The sequence below is a fragment of the Cibotium barometz genome, chromosome 5, assembly GCF_041138505.1.
Source record: "Cibotium barometz isolate CiBa-2024 chromosome 5, ASM4113850v1, whole genome shotgun sequence".
Classification (NCBI taxonomy): domain Eukaryota; kingdom Viridiplantae; phylum Streptophyta; class Polypodiopsida; order Cyatheales; family Cibotiaceae; genus Cibotium; species Cibotium barometz.
In genome coordinates this window covers 60,256,131-60,268,907 of record NC_141050.1, presented here as the reverse complement: position 1 = coordinate 60,268,907, position 12,777 = coordinate 60,256,131, and the positions used below count along the sequence as shown (strand labels likewise).

Sequence of the window (12,777 nt, the reverse complement as noted above, 5' to 3'; positions counted from 1 at the left end):
TGGCTGGAGGATCTCTTCAAGCTCATCAATCTCGAGCGGATCTTCTGTGACAGGCTCTTCCGGGTTTGGCCCCACAACTTCCGCAAAAGACTCACGTGAAAAGCATTGTGAATCTTCTAATGGCTGGGTAAAGCAAGCCTATAGGACACTTCATTGATCTTTTCAATCACTTTGAAGTGTCCATAATATCAAGTAGAAAGCTTTGGATATGATCCCTCTCGTCCTAGCCTCTTCCGAAGCCTAGCTTTCTCAAATTTCAGCAATACCAAATCACCTTCCTTGACTTGCATGTCCCTTCTATGCTTGTCAGCAGCTCTCTTATGCTTGTCTTGTGACCTTGCAATGGCTGTCCGCACCTGAGCAAAGGCTACATCCAAGTCACACACATGCTCATAGGTTGCAAAAATCTCATCCTTTGTACGAAGGATGGATAGCAAGATCACTATGCCATAAATAATCTCAAACGGGGCCTTTCCTGTGGAGGCATGTACTGTGTTATTGTAGGCAAACTCTACAAGTGGAAGATACTTCTCCCAGGCACTCTTTTGATCTACCACATAACACTTCAACAAATCCAACACAGCAGAATTTGCAGCCTCACTTTGACCATCGATTTGGGGGTGATAAGCAAATGAGAACTCAAGCTTAGTGCCCATGTTATCAAATAAAGCCCTCCAAAAGAGGCTCGTAGTCTTGGGATCTCTATCCCCAACAATGGACTTACGCATACCATGATGCTTGAATATGTGAGCAAGGAAAAGCTTCACCATATGATCAACTTTAATGGTTTTCTTGACGGGCAAGAAGTGAGCTTGCTTGCTAAACCTGTCAACTATGGTCCAAATAGCATAATTCCCATGCTGGGATCTAGGCAAATCCATAATGAAGTCCATAGTAATGCTTTCCCATGGCTGCGAGGGAATAGGCAATGGCTGAAGCGAACCGGGAGGCTTTTGCCTATCAAATTTCACCTTTTGACAGCTAATACATGCACATACATAAGCCAATGTCTTTATGCATGCTTGGCCAAAAGAAATATCTTTCTATCGTACGTGTGGTGGGTAAAATACCTCTATGACCAGCATAAGGTGGAGCGTGACATTCCTCCATAACCTTTGGACGCATATCCTTCACCACACACAGGCAATTTTCCTTCATAAGATAACCCTCTTTGATCACATAAGAGGTATGTGAGTGACCAACCATCAAATCAGTCCATATATGGGAAAAATCAGCATCCAAATGATACAAATCACGCATGGTAGATAAGTCTCCATGAGAGGCCACTGTAACTGCAGCTATATAAGGCTCCCTAGACAAAGCATCTACCACTAGATTCTTCTTTCCCAGAGTGTGTACAATCTGAAAATGAAACATGGAAAGAAAGGCATCAGCTGAATGTGAAAAGGAAACCCATGTTAATGGCCAACCCAAGTGTGTAAGGGGACAAAAAGAAACTTTAAAAGTTATAAGGTTTTTAAACCTTTGATGATTTAAACGCTTATTATTATCTTGAAAAGCATGCGTTTTGTTTAACCTTTGCTTTTGGCGTTTTTGAGAAAAAGCGCATCGTTTTCCTTATAAATTGAAGGGTGGCGAGCATCAAGGTGGGTGTGTTGGAGATCGCCGTGTGTGGAGATCGCCGTGTGGGAGTCGCCGGCTGGATTATACCAGGTGCTGCTGCACGTTTGGCTACAGGCGACAGGAGGCGGTGCTGCGCAGGAGCCAGGAGACTGCTACTGCTGCTGCTGCTGCTGCCGCCGCCGCCGCCGGTTACTGCTGGGCGCTGTCAAGTGGGCTGTGAACAGCTCTAGACGCCAGATGGATTGCTGCCAGCGCATGGATATCAGGAGTGCTATATGCACGGGCTGCCAGCATCCAGCGACCAGATAGGTGGGCAGCCAGGCAAGCTATAAGTTAGGTGGACAGCCAGTCGGGCAGTCAGATTGACGCCAGGTGTGGGAAAGCGGTGCAGAGATGGGCACACAACAATGAATTTAGCTAGGTACTGGTGGTCGTGGAGCAGGTTACTTGCATGTGACAGCCAGGTGGTCGGGTTTTCTTGCATCATGGAGCAGACCGCATCGCTGAGGCATCTCCACAGCCAGACTGGACAGGCTTAGACCAGCATGATGGAAGCGGGTCTATGGGTTTTTGGCATCGTGATTGATGATGCATATGTAGATTTCTCTGTCATGGAAACATGACATTGGTCTTTCGTGAAGAAACGGGACTTTGGTATCGAGGATACAGGCCTATGGTTTATCAAATACAGGTCTTTGGTTTCGTGTGGAAAGCATGACTCTGGATTCATGTGAACAGGTTCTAGTTTTCTCGAGGTTACATGCAGGCTATGACTATAGAAAGGACATATGGTTTGGTATAGCCCTACTGCTGTTTGGGAAAGGGTTGGTGGGTCCATGGTTGAGATGGAGAAGACCTTTTCAAGCAAGGAGGTGTTGTACATGTGTGCCTTCTCTATGGAATGCTTTGCTGTAGTAACGAGAGTTCTTATTTGGAAAGTCCTGGGTGAAAAGCTAAAAGGGATCCTATTGGTAAAGGATTCGACAAGTTGTACTTTGTACTCATATTTGTTCAAATAAAGAAATACCGCAAGGGACGCCACTGCGTTTTGGGGCCAATCGGTGTCCTTGTACTATTTGCAGAAGCATTCTAGCTCCCTTGTTTGTCTTCCTTTTTCAAGTTCCCATGGGTGATGAAGTGTTTTGTGTGCGAGTGTTTGTTCCACCGCCCGGCAGATTTCTGAAGGCCGGTTTCATGGTTCCATCGCCGGGATATCGTCAACTTTCTCAAGGAGGCAAGCCCGTGGTTGTCACATCAAAAGCTTCAACATGTGGAAGGTGAAAAGGAAGTGCAGGAGACAGTGCAGGATTGTGTGTCTTTGCCTATATGAGGTGAAGAGCAAAAGCTAAAGATGAAGCTTAGGAGACAAGACACCAAGGACAAGGAGTAGTCAGCCAGGAACAAGAAGCTATTAAAGTGTTATGGTGCAAGAGATGGGTTGAAGGCTATGACTTTCGACATTTTGTCACCAAAGGTATCTTCACGGAGGCTTCATGGGGTTTGGAAGGCACCTTCTTTCTATGTTTTTAGCAGTGGTGATCTACTATGTGTAACTTGGTTGAACAAAATGCTAATCAATACACTTAAATACACTAAGATTTGAAGGACACTTGCTCAAATACAAGAAGTAAATTGCTGAATTGACAAGAGGCACACAATGAGCCGGAATGGCCGACCCCTCCCTTGAGTAAATTGTATTACTATTGGAGAAATTCAATACATAGTTTCACGGGCATCCATTGCCAAATCCTCCATGCCAATGCATATAAAATTCAGCATTTAGAAAACAATGGTATGTCGATGTAGATCACCAAGGAGCTGCCTTGATGCCCGGCCCGACTTCAGTGCCCATATTCTCTACCATTGGCTCAATGTTCTACCAAGCAAGGTAGCAACATCTTCAAGAGCACATAGGACAAGAGAAATACTACACAAGGCGGCTAAACAAGGAGTCCTGCCCTTCTACTGAGTAAGTAATGACAATACATTGTCCAATTACCTTACCAGTCTTCATAGAAGTTATTGCAAGCGGAAGCCTTCGCGTTGGAAGCTTTAGAAGTGTTGATATCTTCAATTTTGCCGCAATCCTTCGCGACAAAAGTCTTCAAGAGGATGAAGGGAACCTTGGGAAAGCTTCCCCTATGGTTCAACTTGAGAAAGGAAGGCTGAAATTAGGGTTTTCAGCAAAAAGACCAGAAATTACAGCAAAAATGAGAGCTGTTTTGCTGAATTTCAGTCATTGGGAGTGAGTAGGAGAGTGATTAGCACTTGGAAACACTCTTGGAAGCTTGGAAAACACCCTAGCAAGTTGGGTATGGCTATGGAGAGTTTGGAAATGGAGAGAAATGGTGGAAAAACAGAGTTTTCAGCCTCCAAAAATCCTCATGAAGAGAAAACACGAATTTCTCTTAATAAGTAAGTGAATTGGGGTCCAATCAGGTGAAGGGACATAGGGAGATGCCCATTTATGAGTAAAAGGGGAGGATCAGGTCCTGGACATTGAGTCTTGTCTGCCTCGGGACTTCAGTGAGTGTGAACTTGGAAGAGGTCATAATTTATAAGTGACTTTTGGGCGCCCAAACTTTAATGAAATGGGAACGCACTCGCTTATAAATATTGGCTAAGTCCTAAGGGCTATTTGAGCCTAGATCGGGAAATACTTACCACCTGTTCACATGCCACACAACCATGTCAGCAGACAGTTTCACACGCACGGTTCACGGGCGGGCGTCCCCTTACCCGGAACTACACATAGGTCATGCAGGCATGAAAACAGCATGCAACATGTACACAAAGGCACAAGTCCCAGCGGAAAGCCAAGTCCTCCAGATATTCCGGGCATGATAACATCAAGTCCCAGCGGAATATCATATCCAACTATACAGCATGACACGTGTCAATCACCTGCATAGGCATATTCCATAAGCCATGGACACTAATCCAATATGTACATAGTGTGAAAGCAAGAGTGAACCATTCGGGTGGCCAAATGGTGACATTCCCCCCCGCGTCTAAACAGTTGTCCGCAACTGAAATGCATCCAAATATGTCTAAAGCACATGCGGGCAATCTTTGAAGAACTCTTCATCTACCCATTTAGCATCAATGGGAAGATAGTTCTTAAACTTCACAAGGTAACGCCTCACAACTTTGCCTGCAGCAAGCTTGCGTTCCTTGTGATACACAATCTGCTCTGGCTGCAAGATCTCCTCAAGCTCATCCACTTCTGGTGGATCCTCAATGACCATTTCACTGGGCTCCGGCCCTACATACTTGCGAAGAAGACTCACATGAAAAGCATTGTGTATGTGCCAATGACTAGGTAATGCCAATCTGAAAGCCACTTCATTGATCTTCTCGATCACTCGAAAAGGTCCATAGTACCTGGTTGCAAGCTTAGGATATGCACCCTCTTTGCCAGGCCTCTTTGCAAGTCTTGCTTTCTCAAATTTCAGCAATACCCAATCATTCTCTTTAACATCCAATTGCCTTCTATGCTTGTCGGCAGCCTTTTTATGCTTGTCTTGTGACCTTGCAATGGCTGTCCGCACCTAAGCAAAAGCAATATCCAAGTCTCTTACATACTCATCAGCTGCAAATATCTCATCCTTTGTGCGAAGGATGGGTGGCAAAACCACCTTACCATAAACAATCTCAAACGGAGCCTTTCCCGTAGATGCATGCACCGTGTTGTTGTATGCAAATTCCACAAGCAGTAAGTACTTCTCCCAAGAAGACTTCTGATCCGCCACATAACATTTCAAGAGATCCAACACGGCTGAATTTGCAGCCTCACTCTGCCCATCCGTTTGAGGGTGATAAGCTGATGAGAAGTCTAATTTGGTGCCCATATTATCAAATAAGGCCCGCCAAAAGAGACTTGTAGTCCTGGGATCTCTATTCCCCACAATGGACTTCGGCATTCCATGATGTTTGAACACTTGTGCAAGATATATTTTAACCATATGCTCAGCTTTGATGGTCTTTTTGACCTGTAATACTTTCCCATGGCTGCGTGGGAATAGGCAATGGCTGAAGCAAACCTGGTGCCTTTTGCCTATCAAATTTGACCTTTTGACAGGTGATACATGCACGTACATGTGCCTCTATGTCCTTCCGCATACCTGGCCAAAAGAAATACCGCTCAATCATGTGCGTAGTAGGCATTATGCCTCTATGACCAGCATATGGAGGAGCATGGCACTCATCCAAAACCTTTTGCCTCATGTCAGACACCACACATAGGCAATTATCTTTCATGAGATAACCCTCTTTGATCACATATGAGGCATGTGCATGACCAACCATCAAATCAGCCCAAATAGTGGCAAAATCAGCATCCATATGATACAAATAACGCATGGTAGACAAGTCCCCATGAGAGGCAACCGAGATAGCTGCTACATACGGCTTTCGTGACAATGCATCGGCTACTACATTCTTCTCTCCCGGGGTGTGCAAGATCTGAAAATGAAACATAGAGAGGAAATTAGCCATCCTCATATGCTTCTCTGACAATTTAGTTTGAGTAAGAAAATACCTCAAACTCTGGTGATCTATCTTCACAGTGAAATCAGTCCCAAGAAGGTAATGTTTCCATATAGTAAGTGCATGAATTACAGCCAAGAGCACTTTCTCATAAATGCCAAGAGATAGCTCTGCATCATGCAATCTACGACTCTCATAAGCCACGGCATGTCCCTCTTGATTAAGGATAGCCCCTATGCAATTTCTAGATGCATCACATTCCACACAAAAAGGCTTTTGCAAATCCGGAACGATCAACACTGAACCATGAGTAGTTGCATCTTTCAATTTGAGGAATGCATCTCTCTCTACATTAGTCCATTTGAACACGGCCTTCTTCTTTGTCAAATCATGCAAAGGAGAAGCAATCCATGCAAAGTGCCGAATGAACCTGCGGTAGTAAGAGCATAATCCAAGAAAACTACGGCTCTCATGCACTGAACTCAATTCGGGCCAATTCTGAATTGCATCAATCTTTGCAAGATCCATCCGCACTCCATCTTTGGACACAATATGCCCAAGATAATGTATCTCTGACAAGAAGAACTCACTCTTCTTTGCATTTATGAAGAGTTTATGCTTATGGAGCTCTTCAAAAACAATAGCCAAATGAGCTTTATGCTCTTCTTCGGTCTTCGAGAAGACTAGTATGTCATCAAAGAAGACACCTGTAAATTTCCTGTACCCACGGAATATGCGATCCATCATTCTATTGAATGTAGCCGGGGCATTTGTAAGACCAAAAGGCATAACAAGATCATAAAGCCCAAATGCTGTCCTGAAAGCAGTTTTGTGTACATCCTCAGGCACTACACGCACTTGATGATATCCACTCTTGAGATCAATTCGGCTAAAGCATGCCGATCCATCCAACTTGTCAAGGATGTCGTCTATGCGTGGAATCGGAAACCTATTCTTGATGGTAAGCTTATTCAAAGCTCTATAATCCACACACATACGAAAGGATCCATCCTTCTTTTGAACTAAGAGGACGGGTGAACAATATGGGGAAGAGCTTGATTGAACCAAACCCTTCTCAAGAAGCTCATTTACTTGCTTCATGATCTCCTCTTTTTGGGATGCACTTACACGATAGGCTGGCCTATTAGGCGGTGAGCTACCCGGCACAAGATCAATGCGATGATCTTCCGGTCGTACAAGTGGTAACTCATCAGCAAAACAATCATTGTGCTCTTGCAAAAATTTCAGCCTATCATTACTAAGAGTATTTACATGTACATTATTTTTCTCAACATGATCTCGTACAAAAATCAAGTACGCAAAAACACTCTTTTTCATTACTTTCTTAATTTGTACATGAGATACAAGGGGAATGGTATCACCCTCTTCACCAGCATCAATTACATGTTCTCGGCCTTTATGCATGAAGGTGATCCTGTTAGTCTTGTAAGCCTTGCACGGATCAATATGTGTATGCCAAGGCTTTCCAAGCAATACATCACAGCCATTCAAAGGCGCCACAAGAAAATCCTCATGATCCACATAGCCTTGAATGTGTATGCGCAACTTGCCAAAAATAGGCATGACCTGCACTTCTCTACCAACAAAGGCAGTCCCTGCTTCAATTTGAGGACCCATGTCCTCCACTTCAATACCCAAAGCAGCCGCCATCTGAGAGTGGATATGAAATTCTCCGATGCACAACAACATGAACAAAGCGGGTTGATCTTTGAGCTGTCCCCAAGCTTTACATACAACCCTATCTTTGCTATCATGTGAAGTGTTGCCCTGCACATCCGGAACCATATGCACATTAGGCTTCGGTACATTAGCATTTTCAGCTTTGTTCTTCTTATTTGGACATGCTCTTGCCATGTGCTCAGTGCTGCCACAAGTAAAGCATTTGCCTTCATGCATATATTGCTCCTTCTTCTCAGCACTAAGACCAAAGTTTGCCGGCTTATAAGGGCGCTTGTTAGCAAACTTATTTTCAGCTTTTGGACCTAATTTGGCTTGGTTTTGGTCCCTTTTAGGTGGCTGTCCATCATTTTGCAGGTTTTGGACAGCCCTCTCTTTGCCTTGAAATGAGGGTTTAGCCTTATTGGATCGACTCAATTTGAGTTCCAATTGCTCGATGGTGGTGGCGGCTGCGATTAATTGGTGTAAGGTATGACCAGGATACATTTGTAATCCCGCTTCGTACACGGGTTGCAATCTCGATTGAAACCTTCTCTTCCTTTCCGCCTCGGTAACATGCATAAATGGAGACACCTCCAAGAGCACTTTCCAAAACTTTTGTACATATGCATTTACCGATTCCCCCTCATTTTGCTTTACCCAATCCCACTTCATTGTTATCTCATTCAATGCATTGGGAGGCAAGAATTGAGCATAGAACCTCTCCTTGAACTCTTTCCATGATCTAACAGGATTCGGTGAGAGCTTCTCCGTAAGCCACCAATGGGCAGCAGTGCCTTTCATGAACATGCTTACATGCCGGATCATGGATTTCTGAGTGAAATCCTCATCACTGAAAGCAATATCAAACTGGGCAATAAAAGTAAGTGCCTTTGATGCATCATATTCTCCATGATATGTGTCAAACTTCACAGATTTGTCTCCGGCCTTGAAGTCACGAGACTTTGATGCATGTGTGTGCATCTCAACATGTTTTCCCCCATGTTTGTCCATTGGGACAGCTCCTGTGAGACTGGCATCATTTTTGGACCAAAAGGTGATACATAAGGCATAGATACATGTGCCCTGTAAGCATGAGGCATGGCTGGCCCCTCAACATGCATTGATACATTTTCAGCCATAACTTCTCCCTCACGAGTACACTCGAAGGCATGAGTGGCATGAGAGATACGCGGAATACCTGCAGCAACAGAAAATTGCAGCCCATGTTGCATGTGTTGTGCATGTACATTTTCAGCCGGCAATGGCATTTGACATACATTTTGACCACTGCCATAAACATTGTATCCTTCACGGGCTACATGAGGTATTCCTGCATGGCGTGAAGTCACTGATTGTTCCTCTCCCATCGCATGGAGGTTCATCCTCTTAGACATAAGTTCTTGTTCGGGTACTTGTGGGGATTCCAAGACATGTGGGATGGTTGCCTTTTCTACATAGGCATCCTCGGTACGAGCCAAGTATGCACGTGCTGCATCCCTCGGTTGCATGTGCAACTCTTGAGCAATCATTGCCATTGCATGATCCATATAAGATTCAGCTTTCTTGGCTTTCAAATGGTCATGTACCAATCGATCCTCGCGGCGATAGAGATTCAATTCTTGTTGTTGTGCATGGAGAAGAGCCTGCATACGAGTAAGTTCAGCCCTCAAGACTATGGACTCTTCTTCTTGCATCTTCTCTATGCCACGGGACGACTGTCCCACATATTCATGTTCCCTATTGTGCACCACATGAGTTTGCTCATCCTGTAAAGCATTGGAGGCATGCATTTCATTGTCCCTGCCTCTTGTATTAGCATCTCCAACATTCATTGTATGGCTGTCCATAATGTTCTAAGTGTAGAGATAGCTAGTGTTCACGGTGATCGTCTCTCACGATAGAAGTGAAAGAGAACCGTACGCTCTGATACCAATGTAACTTGGTTGAACACAATGCTAATCAATACACTTAAATACACTAAGATTTGAAGGACACTTGCTCAAATACAAGAAGTAAATTGCTGAATTGACAAGAGGCACACAATGAGCCGGAACGGCCGACCCCTCCCTTGAGTAAATTGTATTACTATTGGAGAAATTCAATACATAGTTTCACGGGCATCCATTGGCAAATCCTCCATGCCAATGCATATGAAATTCAGCATTTAGAAAACAATGGTATGTCGATGTAGATCACCAAGGAGCTGCCTTGATGCCCGGCCCGACTTCAGTGCCCATATTCTCTACCATTGGCTCTATGTTCTACCAAGCAAGGTAGCAACATCTTCAAGAGCACATAGGACAAGAGAAATACTACACAGGACGGCTAAACAAGGAGTCCTGCCCTTCTACTGAGTAAGTAATGACAATACATTGTCCAATTACCTTACCAGTCTTCATAGAAGTTGTTGCAAGCGGAAGCCTTCGCGTTGGAAGCTTTAGAAGTGTTGATATCTTCGATTTTGCCGCAATCCTTCGCGACAAAAGTCTTCAAGAGGATGAAGGGAACCTTGGGAAAGCTTCCCCTATGGTTCAACTTGAGAAAGGAAGGCTGAAATTAAGGTTTTCAACAAAAAGACCAGAAATTACAGCAAAAATGAGAGCTGTTTTGCTGAATTTCAGTCATTGGGAGTGAGTAGGAGAGTGATTAGCACTTGGAAACACTCTTGGAAGCTTGGAAAACACCCTAGCAAGTTGGGTATGGCTATGGAGAGCTTGGAAATGGAGAGAAATGGTGGAAAAACAGAGTTTTCAGCCTCCAAAAATCCTCATGAAGAGAAAACACGAATTAAGTGAATTGGGGTCCAATCAGGTGAAGGGACATGGGGAGATGCCCATTTATGAGTAAAAGGGGAGGATCAGGTCCTGGACATTGAGTCTTGTCCGCCTCGGGACTTCAGTGAGTGTGAACTTGGAAGAGGTCATAATTTATAAGTGACTTTTGGGCGCCCAAACTTTAATGAAATGGGAACGAACTAACTTATAAATATTGGCCAAGTCCTAAGGGCTATTTGAGCCTAGATCGGGAAATACTTACCACCTGTTCACATGCCACACAACCATGTCAGCAGACAGTTTCACACGCACGGTTCACGGGCGGGCGTCCCCTTACCCGGAACTACACATAGGTCATGCAAGCATGAAAACAGCATGCAATTTCATTTGCAGGCAAGCACATAAGGATGCTATGCAATGCAGCATTGGCATGAGCAATTTCCATTCATGAAACCATATAAGACCAGGCGTTTCCAGGCAAGTATACGCAATACCAGACCCAGTGGAAAGCCAATCCTCCAGGCGTTTCCGGGCATGTACACAAAGGCACAAGTCCCAGCGGAAAGCCAAGTCCTCCAGGCGTTTCCGGGCATGTACACAAAGGCACTAGTCCCAGTGGAAAGCCAAGTCCTCCAGATATTCCGGGCATGATAACATCAAGTCCTAGCGGAATATCATATCCAACTATACAGCATGACACGTGTCAATCACCTGCATAGGCATATTCCATAAGCCATGGACACTAATCCAATATGTACATAGTGTGAAAGCAAGAGTGAACCATTCGGGTGGCCAAATGGTGACACTATGATTCATTGGGACTTGTGCTTACCACTTGGGTAGAGTGCAAGCAGGTTTTGGGTGCCTGTGGATGTATCAGATGAGGCTCAGTTGGAAGTAGAGGAAATTGATGCGGTTCTTATTCCCAAGCAGATATTGGCACACAAAAAAGAAAGGTACAAGGTAAAGTTTCCCATCGCTATCTTGTGAAGTTCAAGAACTGCTCACTGATGGATGCGAAGTGGATGGAGGAGGGTGACTTAGCAGATTCACCTCGGGTATTGCAGCTTTATCTTGACGCCTTTGAGTTGGAGCCGACTCTTGCTACAGTTCATTCAGGTTCAGCAAAGCATGGGTCTGGAGCATTGCTTGATGCTCAAGAGGGGGGTAGCACCTCCACTCCCTTGTTATAGACAGGCTCAGTTTTTCATCTACTAGGAGTCGCTTGGTGACATCTTTGTGTTCACCCAAGGACCTGAGGCTGACAGTACATGTGCTTTTGGGACTTCTATGATATTGTGTACTAGTCACATGAGATGGTAAAGTTGGGTATGGTTCACAATCGGCCGCACCTTGAACTATAACTGCAACTTTGGAAAACTCTGTCTACACGTATGGTTAAGAGAGATGGTTTTTGCCTTTGGAACTAAGTATGACTGAGGAAGATTGGGACATTGATCTTTGTCATATGGTTCTGGCTGTTCTTGACCACAGGATCGGTCAATTGGATTTTGAGATGATGCTATTTGTGGAGTTGGTCTTCTTTGGAATGGCATGGTTTGGTTGAGCTCAAAGGCTACGGCAACCTAAGCTAACACTTCGAGACTCTATGAAGGGCATAAGTCTCGCGAGCAGTCCTAGAGTTGGTTTGGTTCATATATGGATTGAACTCTATTTGTGCATGTATTTATACACTTTCCGAGGTATTACGGTATTCTAGTGCCATTGGATCCTGGTACCCTTGAGAATACATTGGGCAATACTTTGGATGTGTCAGGATAAGATGCATGTATGTTGGTATGATACATCAGGTACTTCACCATGTTCATGGTGTATCATTGAGTGTGGCTCCTGCGGGATGGCCATAAGTAGAGTGTGTAAAGCATCAAGAGGAACATATGTGGGAAGTACTTCGTGGATGTACTGTTTGGATGCATTGAGTGCTTTCATATGCTCATGTTGTACCATCAGTCGTGTGTCCTGCGGGATATCCATGGGTGTAAGGCTTGCGAGCAACCCTGAGACTATTATATTGGAGTGGGTAGAGCATCTTGAGGAGCATATTGTTTGCAAATGCATATATGTGTCATGCATATGTTTGTCATATGTAGAATGATGCATGGTTTTGTTTTTGGCTAACACAGGTTATGTGTTTCCACTTGGTTTTAGACTTTTGCTCCTGGTTCTAAAGGAACAAGCAAGAGTTGTTTGTCACTTCAACGTGATAGTGTGACCTTATTGTCCAGGATGA

At 44.4% G+C, this 12,777-nt stretch overlaps 1 protein-coding gene across 2 annotated transcripts in view; it reads right to left on the bottom strand.

Moving 5' to 3' along the window:
- Nucleotides 1–12,777, bottom strand: part of APM1 (aminopeptidase M1) — an 80,778-nt gene that overhangs the window by 56,326 nt on the left and 11,675 nt on the right. The window lies entirely within an intron of this gene.